Source organism: Bidens hawaiensis, unplaced genomic scaffold (assembly GCF_021521415.1).
Source record: "Bidens hawaiensis isolate Kalapana, Puna unplaced genomic scaffold, B.hawaiensis_p1.1 tig00051520_1, whole genome shotgun sequence".
NCBI lineage: Eukaryota > Viridiplantae > Streptophyta > Magnoliopsida > Asterales > Asteraceae > Bidens > Bidens hawaiensis.
Genome location: NW_027499250.1, coordinates 124,978 through 137,290, shown reverse-complemented (window position 1 = coordinate 137,290; position 12,313 = coordinate 124,978).

The window sequence follows — 12,313 nt, the reverse complement described above, 5'->3', positions numbered from 1 at the left end:
TATGTATTATCCCAGGATTATTAGCTTGTATCCTATTATCAGTATAGTACTGTTAACACTAGTACAATCATTTAACAGAATCGGGTAGTACATCTAGTCTGGGTATGGTTGTTGCGCCCAGAACATTTCAGTAGTTTAGATTGTGGCATGTACGTTATGAATGTTCAAAACCAGTCTTGGCTTAGTTTCACCGTTTTTCGTGCCTAGCCAGATGGTCATTTACGCGTTTCAGAAATAGGTAGGATCACAAAAACTTGAGTGAACATACTGTTGATAAAATGATTCGATTTATAAAAGAAATTTAAGGTTTCAGTATCTAGATTGGTCGCCAGGATTCGAATCCGTTGTCATACGGGTTTGAATGTACAAATTGCGTACACTCCACCCGAATTGCCCGGAAATCTCATACAAAGGTCGTTTTTATAAAATTCATTCAAAGCTATGATATTTGACTAGTTTTAACGTTTTGGCATACTAGTAAGTTGTTTAACAATATGTTGCCGGTTTTGTTAAAACATATATAATTTAAATCTTTAAATTATTATAACTATTTATATAATTATATATAAATTATGAGAATTTTGTACAAATAGATAAAAATCTATATAATTTTATAAAAATAATTCCAGAATTTTTACCCTTAATTGTTTATAATAATTCATTTCATGTGTTATAATTAACCGATAAATCGCCCGTTTATACCAACGATTCCCCGAAAAATCCGATAATTTCATGAATGGTCAAATATCATCAAATAATTTTTGTATAATTTCCAGAACTTAGCTCTTTTGCTAAAAAACCTTTTGTGCATGATTAGGCTATTAAAATCCAATTAAACGAAAATGAACAAACTAAGTTTAAACTTCTCCAAATGATCAAAAAATTTTGGTGTGATTTAAATATAGTATTTCTGAGTTCTCCACAAAATATCAAAATTTTTCCAGCATTTTAACTATTTTTATTAATAAGTCCCCAATAAATGGTAATACATTCGTCAAATATTCTCCGTTTATCGAAAAATTATCAAATTTAGACAAGGACTCTCTTATATGGTCACTAATGTCCCAAAAAGGTTTCGTAGTCTAAAGTAAATCTTGTCACAGTCTAATCCTAAACAGCCCCTAAACGATAATTCGATTATTACCTTTGCGGTTTTCCAAGAGTTTTGGTCGTTTTCCTCGCCTCTCCGGGTTCTTGTTTCTCAATTTAGTATATCTAAAGGTCATATAACACAAATCCAATAATTCAACATCAATCAACAATCTTTATTACTTAGGGTTTTGGTTAGGGTTTCAAACCGAACTTTTAAACCGTTAAAATGCGATTTAAACCTCCCAATCAGTGTTTTTGCCCAAAAAAGTGCTTGATTATGATTTGTGACCATGATTAGGATCAAAATATACTTTTATACTAGTTTGAAGGTTTTTACATGGTTAAATATATTTTTTCTTAATCAAACTTAAATTTTTACTATATAACTTGATTAAAACTCATAAGAATCAAGCTTTTACCTTGTTTTCTTGGCTGGAAATTGCTAGAAAATGATGGACCAGATGATGACAGGCATATATTTTAACAACTTGGAGTTTGGGATTGCTTAATTGAGAAGGAAACAATAAAGAGGTTAAACCTCCCTTTATTCCGATCGGAATAAAGGGGTGGACCCCATTTCATTTTTTTTGTAATATAGATAAGTCTTAGGTTATTTTTGGTTCGTGTTCGGTTTTTGATGCGAAATAGTTCGGGTGCAACAAATAGCGCGAAAATTAGTGTTTTTCGTCTTAATTTTGTAAAATAACAAAAACATACTAGCTCGTTGTAAAATTCCAAAATATTTTCATGGATTGCTGAATACATCATATATATATATATATATATATATATATATATATATATATATATATATATATATATATATATATATATATATATATATATTATAAGTGTTTAATAATTTTTTCAGCTTTATTGATGATACAATGCTTGTTTTGGTATTAACGATCGCGTTAAGTTCATAACGCAAAGTTAAACAAAACACTTTTCGTTTAAATGTTTTTGTACGTACTGGAGTCTTAATATCAATAATTTAGTCCCTATAATGTATGTATCACTTATATATGACCCTCGAGTATAAATATGGGTGATAACCAGCATCGCTGGGTTACTCGTTTAATCGCTACGAATTAACCGATTAATTGATTACTCGCTACGTAGTGAATAAGGTGTACCTCGTTTTGTCATGAATGTAACATTAAAAGAATATAAATAATATATATGTTAGTGCAAAATGTCTAATGCTAGGTCTTATGTAGTTAAAACGAGCCAATTGTTCGATTTGAATGTTAAGGGCGTATAAGTCATACTTACCAACGTATAAGACTTATACGGCTTATAAGTCTTATACGCTGCAAGGACTTATATGGCCCATAGGCTCATGTGTATATATATGCTTAATCTTGCCATATTTTGTAATCTTTGGAAACCTTTTGGTGAAATCTTATCACTTGTACTCTGACATTGTTATATGAAAACAGTGATAATTATAGTGAGTTGATATGTGTTTGGTTTCTTTGCTATTATGTTTCGCCATAAAGCTTAGTATAGTAACACAACGTATTCGGTTCATATCGTATTGTAATTACACGTATATGATGGCATCTTATGATCCGACAACCGGTCTTTCAAGTGGTATCAAAGCATTAGCATCGTGTTTACTACTGATTTGAACATATCAACTCGTATCAAGTTGACGATTCTCAAGTAAAGGTTATCAACGAAAATTATTTATTCAGATAAACACTCAAATGTGGTTCAAAATCAAATTCAATCTCAGTTTCATGTTCGCATACACCTGGCGATCATTTCTGCAACAGTCAATACATCAAATTCAATCAGTTTACAGATTCAGATCATGATCATATTAACATATTTTGTCAGCGTATATGTTCTGATGATAAGCATATATGTTGCTTGATCAATATATAAGTCAGTATCTCCGTGTAAGATTGGTTCTCCGTATAATCACTTGTACATATAAGTTCATTTGAGCCGTATAAGTTCATCTTTCCGTATAAGTGGGTTCTGCATATAAGTTCAACTTAAAGAGTATACGTATTAAAACATATAAGATACTTTTAAGACGTATAAGTCCATTGTATAGCGTATAAGTCTTACACGCTCTTAATACTTACACGCCCTTTTACTTACACGCCGTATCTGCTGATTTTCGTGCAATTATGGAGGAAATTAATGCTTTCGTGTCACAGCCTTCGGCATTACTTCAAAACATCAATTTGGAGAATGAGATGGGCAAATCTACTAAGCCACCTAATCTTTTGAGAATGGAGGATTATCCTAGATGGGCAGATAAATTTGAGACATACGTACAAGCTTCTAATTACGAAGCGTGGGAAGCGGTCGAAGTGGAGTTCATCATTCCATGAAGCGAGAATGGTACCAGCTATCGTTTATCCCACATCCCCCGAGGGTGATAGAGCCACATTTCTTCGAGAAAAGAAAATGATGAATCTTTTTCAACAATCCATTAAAGCTAGATTTTCCAACTGCTACAGCACAATAGCTCATGCCACTCGATCTGGGAAGCTTTACTTAACAAGGAAAGAGTGAATCCAGATATGAGAAAGTCTAAAATGGATTTATTGAAGAAGGAATTTGATATCTTCACCACAGTCAAAGGAGAAACAATGGCACAATTAATCGAGAGGTATTTCCATTTGGTTAATCAAATGAAGAGATTGGGCATTGAAAAACAAGAGTATGAGTATATTGATAAACTTGATGATTCTCTATCTGACAAATGGGAGGCATTCATCATAATTTAATCGAGAGGTATTGCCATTTGGTTAATCAAATGAAGATATTGGGCATTGAAAATCAAGAGTAAGAGTATATTGATAAACTTGCTGATTCTCTATCTGACAAATGGGAGGCATTCATCATAATTCAACAGTCAAACCCGATTGCATATGCCATATTGACTCTATCTCGATTTATTAAAAAATTTGAAGCCCAAGAGCTCGAAGTCGACAAGAAGCAGAAAATGAAGAGTACCGATGTAGCTCAAGATATTGGTTTATAATTCAATTCATCAAAATATGTGGTTGCTCCTAGCCCAAAAATCCAAACTGATTTTTGTCACTAACAGTAGCTGTGGTGGTAGTTCACAACCAAGTCAATTTTAACCAACCAACATTCCACACTACACAAGCACGTGCACTGGAACAAACGCTTCTTCTGATCAATCCTCAAAACATATGAGTCCAACATCCAATGTTATGCAATGCAACATAGCTGTTAACATCAAGAACATCAATGGACTTACTGTAGAGAATGCTCAAGAAAATATGGCTATTCTTGGATCCGTCTTCGAGTCATATGAATTTTTAATAGTTGGGCGAATTAGAAACTATAACATCAAAAGGAGGATTATGATAAAATCGATCCATAAGAGATGGAGATGTTGGATATTCGTTGGTGTAAGGTTAGTGTTGTTAGAAGAGCTCAAAGATTTAGGGAAACTACTGGAAAGAATTGTCTTGATGGAATGACTTCCAAACTAGGATTTGACTAATCAAGAAAGGACATTTAAAGAAGGAATGCAGTAATTAAGAAGTTGGTGAAAATAGTCCTAATCCATTTGGTAGGGACTACATTAGGCAGACCATCTATCATCAAAGCTCTCCTGCACCAGCTGAATCATCAAAGAAAATCGAGACCTCGTCATCAAAAGCTTGTCACACTCAACCAGATAAAGGTTTCAACTGGAACACTATAGCTCACATGGCTAATGTAGCTGAGGTAATTGGTGAGGATCAACAAGCTGGAGAACAGGTAAATGATGTGAATGCAGGTGATGCAGTGGATGATGTTGAAGATGCTGATGTAGACGATGAGATCATAGCAGCTTATCTCACTGATGGTGAAAAAACTGAGTGTGATGGAACATGTGATGATCAAGAGGAGAACAGCAATGAGGAAATGTCAAGTGATCTTGAGGAGACAGAATCTCTGAAGAGTTTTGATTCAATTCCAAATGAAATTTTTTCAATCATTTTTGCCACCTGATGTTTTTGAAAGTTTTGCAAGTTGGTTTAATGGAGAGGAAGCGCGTCATGGAAAAATTGATTTTGGAGTTGATGAGGAAGATGAGACTGTAGAATTTGATGAAATTCATAAGGCAGCAAAGATTGAGGAAATGAGTGAAGCGACTGTGCCAGCTGAAGGTGTTCCAGCGGCAGTTGATGTAGTGAGAAACAAAGATGTTGAAAAAGAACCTATTCATCATGCTAATATGGTTAGGCAGGTAACTTTTTCGTTAAACAAATTTGTGAGTCATATGATGAAAAAGAATTTGTTATTAGCTCATTAATAACTTACTAAAATAAAATGTTTCATGATTATCAATATATTAAATAGGCATATGACAAGCTTCAAACGTGTGAGAAAAACTTGTGGGTGAAAATCCTACAAGATGAGAAAACAATTTCTATGCTCAAACACACGGTTGAGGACAAATAGATTGCCATTAATAGGCATATCGATGAGAAACCGGAACTTAAAAGAGAACTTCAACTAATTAAAATCGAAATTGAAAAAGTTGAATCAGTTGTTCGTAAATGTCGTAACATGATCTCGATCCATGTTGTCAGTGCATTAATGTCAAATGCTAGGTCTTATGGGCTGATTATGTAATAGTTTGCTTTGTAATGGGCTAAATTGTCATTTCTAGGAATTTTGTAAAGTGTAGCGCATAAAATTAGAAGCGTATAAGCTTATATGGCCATATAAGCTTAAACGTTGACCAAACTAATCCGCTGACACTGTAGTAATATATAAAGCCTTAATGTTGATCATTTTGTAACAGATTTGGCAGTTGTAACTGATTTGTACTAAAAGTGTTATATCAATATATCAGTGTTTATGAGTGAATACATTGTTAATCATTTATGATATAATTCCGCAATGTTATTTAGTATAGAAAATATAATTGTATCGATCTGAATCATTACGTTCTCACATACATGATGCATTGCATGATCAGGATAATGAAATTTCAAGTGGTATCAGAGCATGAGGCTCAAATTTGCTACTGATTGCAATGCATTCAGAGGTTAAGTTTTAAAGATTTGAAGATTCAAAGTCAACTTTTATCCGAGTACATTCACTTCAATTACTATCTTTTAATGGATGATTTTTCAATTTTGTCAGTTTGATAGTTAGACGCCGGTAGTTCTCCATTTGGGTTTGTCCGTGTAAGATTGTTATACGGATAAGGTGTTATACGTTGGTCATTGATTATACGTGTGAAAAGGATATATGCTGAGAAGATTTTTCGGTTTATAAGTTTGTTATACGGTGCTTAGAGTTATACGTTACTAAGTGTTATACAGATGTGAAAGTTTGGAAAGTTATACATTGGTGTTGATTCAAAGTTTTTGTAAAAATGGAAGACTTGAATGCATTTGTTACACATGCTTCACCTATCATTCAGAACATTAACTTGGAAAATGAGATGGGGACATCTACCAAGCCCCCGAAGCTACTTAGGATGGAAGACTATCCTAACTGAGCAGATAAATATGACACATATGTACAAGCTGTGAACTATGGCACTTGGGAAGCAGTTGAAACTGAATATATCATTCCGAAGAATGAAAATGGCACAAGTCTTAGATTATCTTAAATACTTGAAGAAAATAAACCTAGATTTATTCGTGAGAAAAAGATGATGAACTTGTTTAAACAATCAATCAAATCTGAGATCTTTTAGTTACTGCAACACAATGGATCATGTCATTCAATATTGGAGGCTCTACTGAATAAAGATAGAGGAAATTCTGACATGAGAAAGTCAAAGATGGGTTTGTTAAAGAAAAAGTTTGACATTTTCAGCATGGTTAAAGTGAAACGATGCCTCATTTGATTGAGAGATATTATCATCTTGTGAACGAGATTTAAATATTGGGAATTGACGAAGAAGAGTATGAATACATTAACAAGCTGGCTGATGTTTTGTCTGATAATTGGAATACCTTTATAATGATTCAACAAACAAAACCATTTAATTATGCAAGATTGACTTTAGCCCGTTTCATTGAGAAGTTGGAAGCACATGAACTTGAGCTCATAAAGAAACAGAAAATGAAGAATTCATCAGTTATTCAAGATATTGGGTTATATTTTTATTCTATACAATCTGTGATTGCCCCGAGCCAAAAGATCCAAACTGCTTATGTTACAGATAATAGTTTTGGTGGGAATTCTCAATCTAGTCAACCGTCCAACATACCTAACTTTACAAGCTCTTACGTTGGAACAAATTCGACAACTTCTTATGTTCCTAATCAATCACCAAAGTCCGCTAGTCCACCATCAGATGTTGTTCAACGTAATATGGCGGTTAATATCAAGAACAATAATGGATTAACAGTTGAAAATGTTCAAGAACACATGGCCTTCTTACGATCCGATCTTGAATCGTATGAATGTTTGATTGCTGGATGCATTGGTAATTACAACATAACAAAAGAAGACGATGATCATATTGATCCAGAGGAAATGGAAATGCTTGACATTCGTTGGTGTATGGCAAGTGTGGTGAGGAGAGCTCAAAGGTTTAGAGAGAGATCACTGGTAAGAATTGTCTTGATGGGACGACTGCTAAACTTGGATTTGATAAGTGAAAAGTTCGATGTTTTCAATGCAAAGAAAAGGGTCATTTCAAGAGGTAATGTACTAATCCGGAAGTCGGAGATTCATGTCCTAATCTGTAACGATTCCGACGAAACCAGGTATACCCTAACCGGTAGACGTTAGTTACGTCATATTTAATGTCGGGTACAAGAGTTACCATGGTAATTATACGAGAATACATGGTTCATTGTATTGATTGTACGTGAATATATAATTCACCGTATTGAATATTCGATCAAACGATCGATAGTTATTGAAACTCGGATGAATCGAGGGTTCAATTATAGACGAGATATATGATATTTAGTGATGTTACGAAGTATTAAAGCTTCGGGATAAGTGGATTAAGGCACAGAAAAAGGATTTCGATTTAATAGTACGTCGGTACGTTAAACGAAACCTTTAATACCAAACCGAGCAAGAGACGATCGATCAAGCCGAAAAAGATGCGTAATAACTAATAATATGACGTTTCAAGTTAATAAATGTCATGGTTTAAGTTTTTAAATCGGTTTTATATAAATTCCATTTTTAGCCGAAAAACAACCATTTTGGCCTCGTTGTAAGTCGAATTAAACGTTTAACTGAGAAACGAACTGAACCAGATTATCCAAAACATTATCCGGATTGCGGATATCCAAATGAGTGGCCAAAAATGAACTTGTGGGACCCACCCCATCCACCCCATAAGACCGATCGGACCACACCACCCCCAAACACACTTCATTTTCTTTTTTTCACAACACAATCCATCAAACCTTTAATTCTCTCAAGATCTTGAATCAAAAACCGACAATTCTAACAAGAAACACCAAGGTAAAGATCGAATTATATACGTTTCCATCTTCGTTTCTAGAGTTTGTTTGCAAGAAAATGAAGTTTCAAAGATGAAAACCGATTCTTGCATGATCAAGTGATGTATACGGGTTATACAAGGAATCTTGGTCCAAGAAATGAGTTAAACGAATCAAAAACGAATTTTTACGGTTAAATCTTTGTTTTTAGTATCATAACCGTAACCATGAAAGAAATGGCTTGATCGTGAGTGTAACTTGCTTGGTATTGTGGTATGTTGTTTGTAGGCTCTGTATTTAGTGGTAGATAAGGCGGAAAGATTAGTTTGTAGCTTGTAGTGGCGGAAAACGAAAGGTATATTCGGGTATGTTCGGTTTTGGGAAATTTGGACAGATTGTGGATGCTTTAGAGTTAGGTCATAAACTTTTACAGAGGTGTTAAACACATGAAAATATAAGTTCTGTGAATTTTTGGTAATTTTTGGATAAAGGATGAATATTTGGTGAATTTAATGCTCGGTTTTGGCCAAAAATGGTGAAAAATAGTTAAATATCATAAAAAATTCTGGAAAATTTCAGATAAGCTTTTCATATCATGTATAAGTCACACACAAAATTTGAGGTCCGTTGGAGAAGTCTAAGTAGGCTTTTCGGTTAAACGAGTTCTAGGGATTTCTAGCTCGGTTTTGGAAAAAAGGCATGTAAAAGACGATTTTGGTTCTGGAAAAATTACAGGGGACTATGTGGATGGCAGGGGACATCCAGGAAAAATTTGGGATTTTTCTAAGGTCGTTTGGTATTTACGACATATTTAGTGTTTAAATGGTGTTTAAAATAGATAAATAAATTTTAAATGTAAGAATTAATTCTGGAAATATTTTTATAAAATTCCCCACTATTAAAAAGTGATTTGTGAAAAATTTCAAGATCCGAGAGTAAACGGATAATTAATCGTGCTGATTATCAAACTTTTAAAGTTAAAACGCGTAAACCGGTGAAGTTCGCTTAAGCGAGCTGACTGGTGTATAATAACCTTAAAAACGGACTATTTTCATATAATTGAGTTAAACAAGTAAAAATGAATCATCCGAAAATAAGTTAGATGTTTTGGGTGTTTTTAACCTATTTTAACGGTTTCCGGTACGCCAAAGACGGAAACGAGTCCCGCGGCCAATCGAGGACGTCTAAACCGAGCTATAATTTCACATTTTAAATCAAATTATCAGACAACCACTATTTTCGGGTCGTGTGTAACCAAACTCATTTTTGAAACATAAAACGGATATTCGTGCTAGGCACGCAAAACGAGAAAACGACTAATAGAAATTGTGACCATGGAACTCTAAACGACATCACAATCTGAGTCCGGAGAAGTATTTCTGGGTTAACATTGCTCCCGGAACAGGTACAGTACTGGGTTAACAGTGTCCCCAGATGTACTGATTGATAAGGTTAAAGATTATATAAACAATAATTGTATAATAACGATCGTAGGGATCATATTACAGATTGGACGTGTTAATTGATAATGATTGTTGTTACCTGCTTGCATGTGCTAAGGTGAGTTTCACGAGCCCCTTTTTACTGAACTGTTTTAAATATTTTCCCGGGGCGGAAAGCATGTTTTTATCAAAGTGTTTAAGTACATGCCGATCGCATGGAAATGAATGTATTTATATAATGTTTATTGTACGGGAATCGTACGGTAATGTATTAAAATGGTAATTGTCTGAGTTGTTAATATTGAAAGGTCCCGCAACAGTGTTCTGGGTTAACAGTGTCCCCAGAGGTTATTGGAAGTGTTCTGGGTTAACAGTGTCCCCAGAGGTTATTGGAAGTGTTCTGGGTTAACAGTGTCCCCAGAGGTTAGTGGAAGTGTTCTGGGTTAACAGTGTCCCCAGAGGTTATTGGAAGTGTTCTGGGTCAACAATGCCCCCAGAGGTTATTAAATGTGTTTATGGGATAACAGTGTCCCCAGATAATATTATATTATGATATGGATTTATCATGGTTTACTAAAATTGTGAAACTCACCAACTATTCGTAGTTGACCCGTTTTCTCACATGCTTTTCAGGTACAACTAAGATAAAGTGATTGATTACGTGCTAAGTGCTTGATGTGTGTAAGGTTTGCGTGCTGGACGTTAGGATACATTATAACAGATAGAATTATGAACCGTATTCTATGATGTGTCTATCACCTAGACGGTAATGAAAGATGAGATAATGTAATTTTGAAGTATATTAATGCATTCGGTTTTCTTTATAAACAATGTGGTTGATATCAGAGGTGTCTGTCGCATCCCGTTTACGTTTCCGCTGCGGTTACGGGGTGTTACAGAACTTGGTATCAGAGCCATTGGTTATAAAAGAATTAGGATGTCTTTAAAAGATACCTAAAATATAACCAGTAGCTCAAGTATTATAGGATCTGAATATCAACTAATAATTTATAGTGACGAGGTCTGGATAAACTTGGATGGACAAGTGAGTTGTTATGGTCCGGAACATAATAACAGACTTGTCCGCACGAGGGAATTCAGGGGAAGTCAAGGGGTACATTAATAGGTAAAAATGGCAACATATGTGTAAAGTATATAATATTATTTATGTGTGCTAATGTGTATATATATATACGTGCACATCTTGTGGGTACATGTATTGAGAAATGGGACCCGGATAAGGAACCGGGGGATGAAATAATAAAAGTACCGAGGATGCTGAAATTTCTAAGAGCATCGGTTGATGATGAGTCTGACTTATCGGGTCATAATTATGATAGTACCAAGTTAGATCTCCCGTTTGACATTAACCAGAAATATCTAGTAACCGTCACTCCCAACCAAAATTGATGAATCCCTTACCCTACCAATATCGGTACCGTATATCCTAATAACCCCAGATGTTCACCCGAACCGTCGACCCTCACGTACGAACGGATCCGTACCTGAACCCATTCTTATTCCATTAAGGTAAATAAATAAATAAAATAATGATAATAATAAATTTGATAATTAATCAGCAGATAAAAATAATATATAGAAGTATATATCTGTATTTCTCACTCTCAAACATATGAGACATACCACCTCCAGATCGAGAATTACCGATTTCAACGAACCTAGAACGCCTGAGGACATTGACTGAGTAAGTGTAGAGTTTCCCATAATAGTAATTAATAATATTTGAAGGCAAACCATGTTGCGCAATTACCTTGAACCTGGCAACTCCCTATGTTATCCTTACATCCGTTAGATGTTTACACCCATGTATGCTCGAATAGAATGATTACCTATACATAAAGAAGTGTTGGAATCATTATAGCATTGTTGGTTGTTCGTTCGTAGGAGGTATACTGTGTATGCCGGATATACGAATAAACACGGATATTATAACTCCGTGGTATGTAATCGTTTGGTGCTCACGGTGATCATGTATCAGTTATGATGACATGCAGAAGGATATTGAAATCATGAATATTAAACATTGATTTTTGTTGAGAAAGATCTATATGTCAGATGGTGACAAGGGTTATGAACCACATTTAGACGTTAACCGACGTCAGGTTAAGTCCATATGTTATTATATTTGTGGGACATATATACTAGATGCCGGTATGTGTAATACATATGATAATATTTGGTGTGTATGTGTATCTGTTGTTATGATTGGGCTGGTAACGAGTTATATGGTGAGATTAGTATTGATTACTGCGTACGGGATGAGTACGGCGAATTGACATAAAAAGAGTAACTCCAATGATGGAGATTGATATGATTCAGTTGATTGCTCAAGGATAGCAGATG